The sequence below is a fragment of the Gadus macrocephalus genome, chromosome 12 (genome assembly GCF_031168955.1).
Source record: "Gadus macrocephalus chromosome 12, ASM3116895v1".
Classification (NCBI taxonomy): Eukaryota; Metazoa; Chordata; class Actinopteri; order Gadiformes; family Gadidae; genus Gadus; species Gadus macrocephalus.
This window is the reverse complement of record NC_082393.1, coordinates 4,588,204-4,602,308: the sequence shown is the minus strand read 5'-3', so window position 1 is coordinate 4,602,308 and position 14,105 is coordinate 4,588,204. Positions and strand designations below refer to the sequence as shown.

The 14,105-nt window shown below is 46.4% G+C and overlaps 1 long non-coding RNA gene across 1 annotated transcript; it reads right to left on the bottom strand.

Moving 5' to 3' along the window:
• Nucleotides 1-629: 629 nt before the first annotated feature.
• LOC132469678 (uncharacterized) lies at nt 630-5,057 on the bottom strand. The gene is made up of 2 exons (XR_009528469.1): nt 3,858-5,057; nt 630-3,599 (listed from the first exon to the last, which is right to left on the bottom strand). It is a non-coding gene; the product is annotated as an uncharacterized LOC132469678 (long non-coding RNA).
• Between the last annotated feature and the right edge of the window lie 9,048 nt (nt 5,058-14,105).

Here is a 14,105-nt window from a genome sequence, read left to right as displayed (position 1 = left end):
GATAAACAGAGAAAACCGGAAAAAACGTCCTTGTAGTTACCTGTTCAAATGGAGTTGAGTTACTGTAGTGTTTTGGCCCACTGGTGGTGGGTATTCATTTCTCTTGCAGCAGCCCGCCGTATATTGTGATTAGTGGAGGTTTGACAACTGTACCCTGGAGCTACGGAGTCCCTCTGATCAGAAGAAGAAGATACGTCGTGGTTCAACATGGAAACACTGTGACCTGAATTTCAATTTCTGTAGTTCCTGCAGAAGTGTTTTGAAGACTTATTATTTAGATGAATCACTTCAGTTGCTTGTTATGAACGGCCAGCCACCCCTGCAACACTTCTTGTTATCCTGTTTTTACTCCTAATTTGTCTTCTTCTGCTTCTCCTTCCCCATACCTTTGCATCATTATTATTCCTCTGAGGAAATCTAGGACAGCTGATTGTGTGTGTGTGTGTGTGCTTGTGTGTCATAATGTATGTATGTATGTATGTATGTATGTATGTATGTATGTATGTATGTATGTATGTGTATGTATGCATGTATGTATGTATGTATGTGTATGTATGCATGTATGTATGTATTATGTGTGTGTGTGTATTTAAAATTATGTATGGTTGACTGTGTGTAAGTGTATATGATTATTTGTGTGTGTGTGTGTGTGTGTGTGTGTGTGTGTGTGTGTGTGTGTGTGTGTGTGTGTGTGTGTGTGTGTGTGTGTGTGTGTGTGTGTGTGTGTGTGTGTGTGTGTGTGTGTGTGTGTGATTATGAGTGTGTGTGTGTGCGTCAGGGTTAAGGTTAGTGAACGTAAGACTCTGAGCCTGGGTGTGTGTCTAAGTGTCATTATGTTTGAGTCGGCCTGTGCGTGTGTCTCAGTGTGATTATGAGCGAGTAGGTGTGTGTGTGTGTGTGTGTGTGTCTATATTTATCCTCTCCTGTGCGTGTCTGCTAACACGCGCCCTGTGGACTACTTGGTAAACGACCCGGGCGGTGAGGCTCTGCGCTGGTCCCAGTCTCGTCGTGACGAACCGGGCCATTGTAATTGAGATGGATTCACAACTCTAATTTTAACTGCTAGACGCGCACACACACACACACACACACACACACACACACACACACACACACACACACACACACACACACACACACACACACACACACACACACACACACACACACACACACACACCCCTTTCTCTATGGACGAGCTGGGTTACCAATGCCTCTCTCCTGGGGAGCTGGGGAGATCACACAGGATGTCTAAAGATAGGACCATGTCTGGACCGTGCATGTGACACGGTTCTTTGCTAGAAAACCAAAACGAATTAGGGGTTGTGGATAGTAGCTCCACTCATTTTATATAAATAGCCCCCCAACGGTAGCACCCCTGTGTGGCGGATAGGCTTTTCTTTGAGTTCTCAAACCCACTGACCGAACAGTTGTGGTCAAGCCAAATCAAAATTAATTGTTTCTGACTTCTTCTTTTGTCATTTGTCATAGAAGAATTTGCTTTTTTAACTTGATCTTGATCTTCATCCAATGATAAGAGTATGATGAAATGCAACACATCTCTGACAGACAGACAGACAGACAGACAGACAGACAGACAGACAGACAGACAGACAGACAGACAGACAGACAGACAGACAGACAGACAGACAGACAGACAGACAGACAGACAGACAGACAGACAGACAGACAGACAGACATTAATTTATGCGTAGATTCTAAAGTTGAATTTGAAGATGTGTAACACACTATCCCAGACATGGCAGTAGATATGCCTTGCTGGCCGTACTGTTAGACACATGGTTTGCAGTGTACTGCATTCTCACATTTCTTCCTATTTCCTGTCCCAAGCAGCTGTTCAAATTCTTTGTGTACACTTTGGACCGGTGCCCTTTGGCCCACCAGCCTTTGTCTCCCGTCCTCAAGGCTCGCAGGGTAACACAGCGTGCATTGCAGGGGTCCAGATGTGATGTTCGGGGAGGGGGGGGGGGGGAGTGGGACAACCACAGTTGTACTGTTACATTGTTGCTCCACGGTGTTAGTGTTCTTTGTGGAGTTCTCTTCTATTAAAGCAGGATGAGTTGAACAATTACAGAGATCCTCCTCGCTGTGTGAATGGGTGAATTCTTATGGGTGAATTCATTGTAAACACCTGATGCACAAGTCTGTCCGTCAATTCGTCCATCCCTCCACCATCTGTATGTGTGCGAGGCGGCCCTGTTACATAATGCGGGTGTTTTCCGGAACACAGCTGGAGCGCACACGTGTGTCTCCAGCTGGGAGACCGCCGCCACCATCAGCGGCCGACCCTTCCTCCTCCAGCTCCGTTCTCCACGCGCTCCTCCTGGTGTCCGACATCGACTTGCTTTCACAATAGAGGCGTGCATCGGTACAGCAACACCTCCCCCCCCCCCGGACCCCCTTTCCATGCAAGGCCTAAAAAGCACGGTGCTTTTTCTGAGAACATCCACATGTGTTATTTTGTTACGATCTCTGGGCATGGACCGCATGAGACGCCCAGCCTCACGTAGGGAAAGAGACAGAGGATCGATATTATCCTGAAGAGGAAGAGGACGACTGCGCAGTGCTGAGAGTTAATAATAGCCGCCTGACATTGTTCAGATGTGAGTGCTTCCAAACAGCAACAACAAAATACAAACCAGGCCCCTTTCTCTTTGTCTCCCGGGTCTTCCTAGTCTCTCTCTCTCTTTCTCTCTCTCTCTCTCTCTCTCTGTCTCTTTTTTTTTTTTCTCGGCTGATTCGATTAGGTTCTAATGTCCTGACCTTTATGCCGACAAACATGTAACTCAGTTGTGTCTTGCATTTTCCAACAACAACAAGATCCAACAATAACAAGTGCAAGTAATAATAGTAGTAAATATTAAAATATGCATTGTCATAATAATAACAATAGCAACGTAAAGTATTATTAGTTTAAAGCATTGTTTTGCGAGGGTAGTTATATGCATGTATTATTTGCTCTATTCCAGGCAAATGCAGAAAAATAAATTAGGTTGATCGCCAGACCACATTCTAGTGGAAAGTACAGCACTGTCAGAAATGTAATTATGTAAGAATTGTCAACACTACGTGATTCCCTTCAAAGGGAACTCTCGGCTCTGCAATGTCGCAACGACAACGATGTGTCATAGCATGAGGCATAATCATATGCCTTCATTAACCTCACTATCCGTGAAATGAAGAACTGAGAGCAGACAGGCAGGCCTGCACACAGCTTCCCGTCCATGGCGTGTGAATGCCCTTTGTAAGCGGTGGGAAGTCAGCCACCACGTGTGCTCTGTGCGGGGAACCGTGTGTTGTCAGGTGGCGAAGCAGAGCCTGCCTTCTTGCTTTGGGTTGCATCAGCCGTCGGACCCTGGATTGCAGGGTGGGCCGCAGCTCCATTGTGGAGCCTGCCGGGTTACCAGGACGAGGAAGACAGTGGCGTCAGCCGCGTTCAGACATCCAACGTAAATAATGTAAATAATGTTCAGTTCAATAAAAAGAATAGTCTATTGACCCGACCACTAGTTGGATGATGAGAGTTCAGTGTTGCAGCGTTGTTGTTGTTGTTGTCGGGTTTCGTTGGTTGTGTTTACCTATTATTATCTTTTGATCTTGTTATGCAAATTGTGAGACATGGATTTTCATCAGATCATTGACGCAAATGACATTTTCCTACACAGATATACGCCCACGTATCTGTGTAGGACGCACACACACACGCGCACGCATTCACGCACGCTCGAGAGCACACACACACACACACACACACACACACACACACACACACACACACACACACACACACACACACACATGGAAACACATATTTCTCACACACTTCATTACGTTACCTCTCGTTTGGTGTGTCTGATGGTTGCTCCCAGATGTGCGTTTAAGCGGTTTATTGCAGCGTGAGTGGCATGAACACGGATAAACAGTGCGTGGGCCGGTCGTAAAACAGCGGGCGTGTCTTGGTGAGATTGTGTCAGGATCCGTCCTTGTAGCGATGGAGCCAGTCCCTGGCAACATGGACCTCAAAGACGTCACGCGCTGTTGTTGTGTATGCCCCTCTTTCCATCCTTTTCCCTTCCTCCATCAGAACAGGACCTCCTAGACCCAGCATGAACATGGACTGTGTGTTTGTCTGTATGTGAGTGCGTGCGTGCGTGCGTGTTTCTAATCACGCATGTTTGTGTTTATGCATTTGCTTGCGTCTGAGTATGTGTTTCTGCCTTTGTGCGTCTGCTTAATGGCTTCTCACGGCAGCAGGGCCGTGTGTGTGTGTGTGTGTGTGTGTGTGTGTGTGTGTGTGTGTGTGTGTGTGTGTGTGTGTGTGTGTGTGTGTGTGTGTGTGTGTGTGTGTGTGTGTGTGTGTGTGTGTGTGTGTGTGTGTGTGTGTGGTGGGCATATATGCCGACTTGGCTCCTTCAGTCGGATGTAGCCTTACATGCTGAGTCTGTCTTCCTGTCCCATCTCATGTGACTGTGTTTGCATTTGAAGGACATTTAAATACAGAGTGAATTACCGTCGAAACACACGAGCCAACAGAGTTATAACTTCAAACAATTCCCCAGACCGCCCGAGATTTCTGATCTCGCCATCGATTGATGACTCGTCTTCCCCCTCAGTCGACGAATGAAATCTGTCGGCTGAGATTGAGTGGACGATTTCTTACCTGGCGTTCCCGTTACCGAGGCCACTGCCCTCCGCTTCAGGGTTGATATCGTGTGGGCGAATGTGGATGAACGCAGAAGACAGAATTGGATTGGGAAATGTGCTGACTCGTAGTGGTGGTGATGAAACTCCTGCCTCATGCAGTAGAAGTCCTGCGCCGCCCTGGTTCAGCTCCAGCCCTGTGCTGAACCCATCCCTCCTATTCGTCTTTAGCTTATCGTTTTTTTTTCTGTGTTGTGTTTCATTAGTCAGCCTAAACTGTACTTTATAAACTCTAGACCGCCTGTTCATCAAACGGACAGACAACCTGTGGATGACTCCTCGTCCTCCCTTTCTCTTCTTTCTCCGTCTACGGCTGGAGCCTTCAGACTGCAGGCTGCCACACGCTGGGTGATATTAAGGGCGGGGTCGGCCTGTAAAAGGCAGGAGTAAACAGTGTTATGCGGCTGTATTGCCGCCCCCGCCCCCGCCCTTCTCATCTGGTGGTCTCTTATAGCCAGTACCTGGAAAACCTGGCTTCAGCGGAAGTCATTAATGTGTGGCTCTCCCGAGACCCTACTCTCAATGGGAGGGCTAATGGCCACATTGTGTTTTTATTGCTGATTTTACCGCCACGTGTGTGGTTGTGTGCGCACACAATCGCCGTTGAGCTCACACACTTTATGACACTAGTTTGAACACACATGTTTGAACACACACATATCATGTAGGGTGTGAGTGTATTTTTTGAGGCATGTATCTTTGTTTAATCTTAGATGCACATTACACATACACATCAGTGTTTTAGTCATTTAGCGGGCACTTTCATCCAAAACGCCATTAGGGAGCCCGGGGCTCAAGATGGTTGCTCATCTGGGAAAAGTTTATAATTTGCATAAAGTGCTACATCCTCAGACTCATACAAGCACATGCACCCGCAAAGACAAACGCATAAACCCACACACACGCGCCCACACACACACACACGCACACGCACACGCACACACCTCACTGCAGCAGAGTGTGAAGTGTCTGCTGTGTTTGTCGGTACTTGTAAATCACAATCATTTCCTTTCCCTGCCCTGGGGACCCACCGCTGTGTCTTTACTGTTGGATGAGCCGCCTGTAGGCTAGTGAACCAACTCTCTCTCTCTGAGACGTCACCAGACTCTGTTGCATAAGAGAGGGGAAGACAGGTGCTGACAAACCTGCTGAGCGTCTTGTTTACTCTTACCTCCACCTTCTGGAACAAAAGCTGAAGGTATGTGGGCGTTTTCTCGGAAGACAAGAGGGAAAAGAGCACTTAGTATCTTCTGTGATTTCATTCCTCACATCCCGTAATGAAACAATATTGATTCCAGTAACACAACAATGAAAACTCGTAGGAATGTAATGTAGGAAATAAGTTGGAGAGAATGTGTGTGTGTGTGTGTGTGTGTGTGTGTGTGTGTGTGTGTGTGTGTGTGTGTGTGTGTGTGTGTGTGTGTGTGTGTGTGTGTGTGTGTGTGTGTGTGTGTGTGTGTGTGTGTTAGTGTGCGTGCGTGCGTGCATTATGTATTTGCGCATAAATTCACAGAATATCTATCTTACTGTGCAGCCAGCGATATGACTTCTAAGAACTACAGAGAAAAGGGGCAAGGATCTATATTATGAATGCTTTGTTTACTCTGGAAAGGCTAATGCTAGACTGTGTGTGTTTGTATTAGTGTGGGCGTGTGCGTAGCTTCCTCTTTCTCTGGCAATTATTATACGAGGCCCACAATGTTTTACATTTATAATTGAAAAGGTGCAAGCACATGGATTTATGAGGGTGTCCACATCAAACATAAGGTGTGACACCCCCTCTGAACACGCTGGCACGATTGCTGTCATCACAGGCACCGATTCATGAGCTGAAATATTTAGATGTCATTCCAGATGAAGTCCCCATAAAAGGGTGTGGTAGTTAAGAGGTTAAGGGTTCTGCTGTAATGAACTTTGTTAATGTGCTGCTATGTGGTTAATCAGATGTTTTCTTTATCAGTTTGTTTCTCTCTTGTGTGGTTGCAGATGACCCCCTCCCCCCCCCTCATCAATAAAGTCTATCCCTCTCTTATGGCAGGGGACGCCTAGTGCCCCACTGCAGAGGTGAGCCAACGCAGAATGAAGATGAAAAAGAGAGTTCAACATTCTGTGGCAGAAGGACTTCCTATTTTAATGACTTTCGCTGCAGGACGTTGCTTTTATGTTTTATGACTGGGACGTGCCCTGTGGGGACACCCATAACGACGGCTGTGCTTTAGCTAATGATATTCATAATTAGTTCCACTCGCAAAAAAAACATATTTTCTTCTTCTTGTAAGTCTTGTTTTAATTAAAAACTGAAACCACGGGCATTCCTCGCCGTGATTAGCTGGATTAAATACACGTTAGCTGTTTGTGGTGACGGCATGGGGAGATGATGACAGATGATGCTAGCTGTTAGCATCTCGTTAGCTGCGTCACGAATTCAGTAACAAGACTTTTCGTGTGAGTCACTCCCAAGACATCCCCAGAGAGTCGCTTAGAGACCAGGGCAGATCAGAAGGTTGTCAGTTTGATTCAGTAAAAGTGAATGTAATTTTTTTTTTTTTTAATGAAGTTTTGGGTTTGAACTATTCTAATCTGTTGAGTGGCCATTAACAATGGCAACGCGATTTGAGGCAACACTCTGATATTATCGAGTTTTCCTGGATTAATGAAGGTTAAAAACTAAAAAATCTGTCTCCATAGTCCTTTGAAAAATGGATGCTTACTCAGCAACAGTCGAGCCGCCGACCTCATGTTTCACATCACTTCCTAACATTGTGTTTCTCTGCGTTTCATCCAAAGCAAATAAAAAACCAGTCCATTATTAGTTCCCGCTTCCAAACAAAAGCGATGTGGAGTTCAACCCTGGTGCGAGTGTCTGCTGGGACGGGGCACACACACACACACACACACACACACACACACACACACACACACACACACACACACACACACACACACACACACACACACACACACACACACACACACACACACACACAGTGAAGTACACCTTGGTAGACTGAATTCCCCTATACACACACACTCACACAATAGCACGCAAGCACGCACATCTGCTTGCACTCTCAATCATGTCCAGGCACCACCCCACCCTGATGTCAGCAGGAACATGTCTCCCCCCTCTCCCCGCGCCACCCTCAGTATAGAAGCAGACGAGGAGGGTGGAGGAGAGTGGAGGATGAGGAGGGTGGTGGAGGAGGAGAAGGAGGACGAAGGTGGGCGACAACGAGGGTGGACGAGGACGAGGGTGGGTGAGGAGGAGGAGGAGGAGGAGGAGGGTGGGTGAGGAGGAGGAGGAGGAGGTGCTGGCAGGCTTCTGGTTTTGTCTACGGGGACACTTCCCCCCAGTCCCTCCCTCCCTCCCGGTCTGCTAATCAGCAGCAGAGACAGAGGAGGATCCAGGAGCCAGGAGAGGATACACACACTAGAAGCTGGAATGTGTGTGTGTGTGTGTGTGTGTGTGTGTGTGTGTGTGTGTGTGTGTGTGTGTGTGTGTGTGTGTGTGTGTGTGTGTGTGTGTGTGTGTGTGTGTTCATAAACCGTCTGACATAGCAAAAAGTTATTGTGTTTTGAGAGTGGATTTGGATTTGGAGCTAAAGTGAGTGTTTTGAGTGCATGTGTCCAAGTGTTTGATTTGTGTATTGATGTGTGTTGAGCCACAGACTCTCTGACCTAACATAACCTGTGTGTGTGTGTGTGTGTGTGTGTGTGTGTGTGTGTGTGTGTGTGTGTGTGTGTGTGTGTGTGTGTGTGTGTGTGTGTGTGTGTGTGTTGGGGTTGGTGTGTGTGTGTGTGTGTGTGTGTGTCTGACCTAGCAAAGAAATCAACTCGGACCGTTTAAATCACTGCGAGACACTATCAGCCCTGGCCACGCCAGCCCTAATCCAGACTCCACACAGAGCAGGACCACTCATAATGGGATTGGCCCAACACCTCTGTGTGAACACAATCACGCAGCGCACACACAACCCTGTCAACTCTCCACGAACCTAGGAACACCAAGAGAACGGCAATAACACTTCATCTGACGGGGCTTGACTCCCAGTAAATGTGTATGAGTAACATTGAGCTTATGTAATGAGTTACATTTGTGGAATTAACATACAATTATATGCACACTTTAAATGCACTGAATATGACCCTCTAGGATTTAACGTCTTAGTGCTGACATGGCCTTCCAGGGAAACCTTTTCAAGACCACAATGCTCTGCACATCGCTCATCAATACAGAAATCGGACTCCATTCATAGTGGTGTGTGTGTGTGTGTGTGTGTGTGTGTGTGTGTGTGTGTGTGTGTGTGTGTGTGTGTGTGTGTGTGTGCGCGTGTGTGTCTGTGTGTGTGTCCCTCTATGTGTGTGTGTGTGGGTTTGTGCGGATGTACGCCTGTTTGTGTGTGTGTGTCTGTGCATGCACATTTGTGTGGGTGTGTGTGTTTGTGTGTCGACAGGCTGACTTGCTGACCTAGCAGGGAGAGGTTTAAGGAATGCATGCATATTATTTGCCCTGGCTTGTGTAAATCCATTCTTCAGACCTACGTTACTCAGCGGAGAGAAAAGCCCTGTCACTTCAGAGTAAGATTAACAATATGCCGAGGAACTATGAATCACGATCAATGGGCTGAGCTGTTTTTTCTAGATTTAAGAGTCATTGCTTGGTGACGAGGATCCGTGCTCTGATGAAGGTGGAGTCGAGCCGGCCAGGGTTACGCTGACGGAGAAAGAGAACGATATTTGGAAAGATGGAAAGTTAACTTGAAAACGAATCAGTACATGAACCCGGTACGCCTCTCATAGCAATGGCAAATGTATTCATGGGGACTTTTGAAGTGAGTTGCCAAGGACATGACTGAGACATGCTGCTTCACATTTCTTACTGACGAACAAAGACTTATACTGGACATTTTTGTCTCCAGTGGTAGCAGTCCTTTGGATTTTGTTTTGTTGTCTCCAATCATTTGACTGCATCGACTGTATTCAAAACGTCTATTGTCTCTAGAGCACAATTAGGCCACCTTTTTATTTATAGTCTCCAATTTATTATCCCAGTTATCTAACTTTGCCCTGAAGAGCTAGGGGATTGAACCTGCGACCTCTTTAGTGGCTTAGCACTGATCCACTGTCGCCCACACACCCTGTGGTGGTGGGAAAACAGGGCGGTTAATACTTTTGTTTTTTGCCAACACAGATTCAGTGTGCCCTAAATTAAAACCACAGTTACCTCACCGGATCTGACGGCAGAACGCTCTGTGAATGAATGTAATCAAGGAATTGTCTCCTATTAGTTAACCTCTTTATTGTGGTTCCTGTGGCTATACACTGCTCCTGCTCATGTTCAGTCGTCTTTTACAAACTTCGTCATTCAGCACTGCAATTTCGACCTCATGCTTTTATCATTCTCCGCCTTTCCTGCACATCGCTTTTGATTAAAACGTCTGCCAAATGACTCAATGCAAATATTTCCCCAGAGGCGCGTGTGTTATCTTCCAGATCTCGGTGGTTTGATGTATAAAGGAAATCGATCCGTCAGTCTTGTCATGTAGCATTTCCTTCAGAAAGATGTCAACAAAAGAAGCTAACCACCTTCAACTATGACCTAGATTGATGAAGACTATATAAATGTCAGTCCCTTCTGAACTGTCGGCATATGTATCTTGACTCACTGAAACACCGCCTAAATATAATGAATACAATGTTGCACACGCAAGAAAACCCAAACCGATAATAACATTCTGCTGTCTGAGCTGCAATCTTTTCTTTCTGTGTTTGCGTGTGTTTCAACCAAGTGTGTCTGTATTGATTGTTAAACTGGTTAATCATCTTCTAACAAAGGGTCAGATTAAGAGCGTAATCTATGGAGGTGATGTTTGCTTTATGGTCCTGGCTAGAAGATTGATGTTCCTCGTTTGGCTCTGTTATCTGAACCTCCTCCAACCTGCACCACATTCCTCCGGGCCTGGAGAACACATGCCGAGCTGCTCTGTAAGCAGGGGGTCCCATACACACGCACACACACACACACACACACACACACACACACACACACACACACACACACACACACACACACACACACACACACACACACACACACACGTTATGACTACCCACACTTGCACGCACACATACAGACAACACAAAGATCACACACACACATGCAGACAACACAAAGATCATACACACACAGACACACAGACGCACACACACACACACACAAGCACACAAAGATTACAAGCACACACACACATGTGCTGACAGCATGTACTCACACTTGTACAAAACAGAGACTAAACACACACCAATAAACACATTAACACACGTACACTATAAACAAACAGACTGCACACACACTCACACACACACACACACACACACACACACACACACACACACACACACACACACACACACACTAACACACGCACACACACACTAACACACACATGTATGCCTGACTATGCACACACTCTTTGGTCCTCTTTCCTGTTTTCTCTCTAAGGAGGGTGCAGTGGCTATTTCTGTCCTCCAGTAGAACTGCGGCCTTCAGCTCAAACAATGGGAGTGGTGTGAAGACAAAAACAAGCAGCGATGGCAACCCTGCTAATATGCTGCGGCTAACAATGAAACGATTTGCTGTTTTTGTTAGGCTGTCTGGCTATTCTATATTTATATGTACTTATTCTTATGTTTCTGTTGTCTTTTTTATTGCTGTTTTTATTCTATTCATATTCCTTTCGTCCTCATTCATTAATCATTATGGCAAACCAACAAGATTATGTGAATAAAGCCTGCAACCGTGACAATATGTACTGTCTAGTTACATCAGTCCCCACTAACTGAACGATACCTTGTCATCAGAGAAAAACAACCAACTAAAAATAGAGGTGAAGGAAAAAGAAAGTGTTCTTCTATTTGAAGCAGTGGGTCAGAGGTAGGGAGCGCGGCTCCATAAATCACTTGTGTCCACACCGCCTGAGACCGGCCTCATTGGGCCCGCTGTTTACCCCAAACACTTCCTGTTTGTCTGTAGTCTGGCCATATGCATGTGTGTGTCTGTGTGTGTGTGCTGGGGGGGGGGGGGGTGCTTGTGTGTGTAGGTGTGTGTTTACAATTGTGTGCGTGTGTGTATGTGTGTATGTGTGCGTGTGTGTGTGTATATGAGTGTGTGTATACTGTGGTGATTGAGTGTGTGTGTGTGTGTGTGTGTTTTTGTGTGTGTGTGTTTGTTTGTGTACTATGGCAATTGTGTGTGTGGGTCTGTGTGTGTGTGTGTGTGTGTGTGTGTGTGTGTGTGTGTGTGTGTGTGTGTGTGTGTGTGTGTGTGTGTGTGTGTGTGTGTGTGTGTGTGCATACTTGGGCAATTGTGTGTGTGTGCGTGTGCGTGTGTGTGTGTGTGTGTGTGTACATATACACACACAAACTTTTTAGTTTGAAACACACACATTTTTTTGTAATTTTCTTTCTAGGAATGTCATGAATAAAAATGCAGGTAGGGGCTGGTCATGTGGTGCAGGCCTGCAGGTTAAAAAAAACTCGGAGCAACCCACAAACAAACATTGTCTGACACAAACTCTTTTTGGGAGCAAAGTGCCAGAGCTGTCTTTGCTAATGACCAAACACTGATCGCTACGGGTAACTGATAGCCGACAGCTCTGGTCAGCCCTAAATACTTCACCCTAGGGAGGTCAAGCCGACGTCGTTATCGCGTGTCCTTGTTTTGGATAAAGGTTGACCTTTCTTTTTGTGTTTTAAATGAGCACAGACATAGTTGGCCTAAATGTAGTGACTGCATTCCTCCTACCTCTCTCTCTCTCTCTCACTCTCCACCTCTCTCCACCTCTCTCTCTCTCTCTCTCTCTCTCTCTCTCTCTCTCTCTCTCCACCTCTCTCCACCTCTCTCTCTCTCTCTCTCTCTCTCTCTCTCTCCACCTCTCTCTCTCTCTCCACCTCTCTCTGTGTTGTGTCTACCTGTCAGCCGCTTGTCTGTCTCTGGGGTTGTCTGCCAGCGTCTTAAGTTTAGTTCTCTCCATCTGTCTATTTTGATATCCGATTCTCTCTGTCTCAAGTCTCTCTGTCCACCTGATTATTCGCCTCTGTCCTTCTCTTTTCCGGCTGTCTCTTCGCCCCCCCCCCCCCCCCCCCCTCCCACTTCTCTGTCTGACTCTTCATCTGGTTGATATCTGTCCAGGAGGGCGTCAGGGGAGCGGAATACGAGGAATGCTGCAGAGTCGATCTCCAAACAAACGGACACTTGTTGCTCGTACAATGTCTGAGTCAACGGACGCAGTGTACCTCAAAGCACCGCGCAGAGTCATGTGCTCTGAAGTGAGTGAAGGAGTTCCCCCCCGTTGTAGTACTTATGCTAATTGCTCACACACAGAAACATGCCAAATATGCATGCCGGTAAATGGCAACTGGTTGGTGCACTGCCGGGGGACAAAAGGTGAACCAAACACACACACACACGTGTTTGCATGTATGTCCTTTCTACTGTGGTCCATTGTGGCTGACAAGCACAGTCAGCTCCCCACACACAAATGTGCTGGTATTTATGCTGCTTTATACTCTCTTTGTTTTAAAATATTTGTAACATTATTATTATTATTTTTTTGTCTGTACTGTTGTGGAAGCCTGGAAGTCAATCATTTCATCTATATTAATGACTGCTGCTCTCTAATTAGATAAACCTGAAACCGGAACTTGGAACTTTCTTTGCAAGCGTCGGTAGCGCTCCCTACACGAGAAAGCTATGTTGAGCGGGATCTTACGCTTTCAAGCACTGACGGGCCGTTATGAGTGTTGCTTTGTTTGCTGTGGCTTTTGCGGTTGTTGCTCATTCTCTTGACCGTCAGCTTTTAGTGTCACGTACTTAATCATCCCCCTGCCCCATCGCCACTCGCTGCACGTGGCTGCCACGGCACGGGGGAATCAGCTTAGCAGTGCACGCTGCAGCTTATGAACAGCGCAGCTTATATACAGCTCATCCCAGTAATTACTTTTAATCAAAGCCTGCGCTAACCATACATAATTTGGCGGTATGAACCACGATGGTACAGCCAGCATTAAACTTTCATCGAGGGTTTAACATCTCAGAATTATACCCTGCCGTTGAGACAGAACTTTGAGATACGATCTGGCCGGTGCCTGGAGAGTTGGTTCGTTTTTCATTACGCATAATGTATTATAGTATAATAGTTCTCTTCCTGGGATTCGCTTGTAATATCCCACAGACCGTGGAAGGGACGTGATTTAATGTAAGACGCAGGTGACATCTGCGGTCGCTCTTTAGTTGAACAGGAATACACTTCCACATTTGCTCATATCTTAGTTATATCCCTCCTTTAATTCATGCCCACGTGTTCACCGAAGCCACGAGTCGA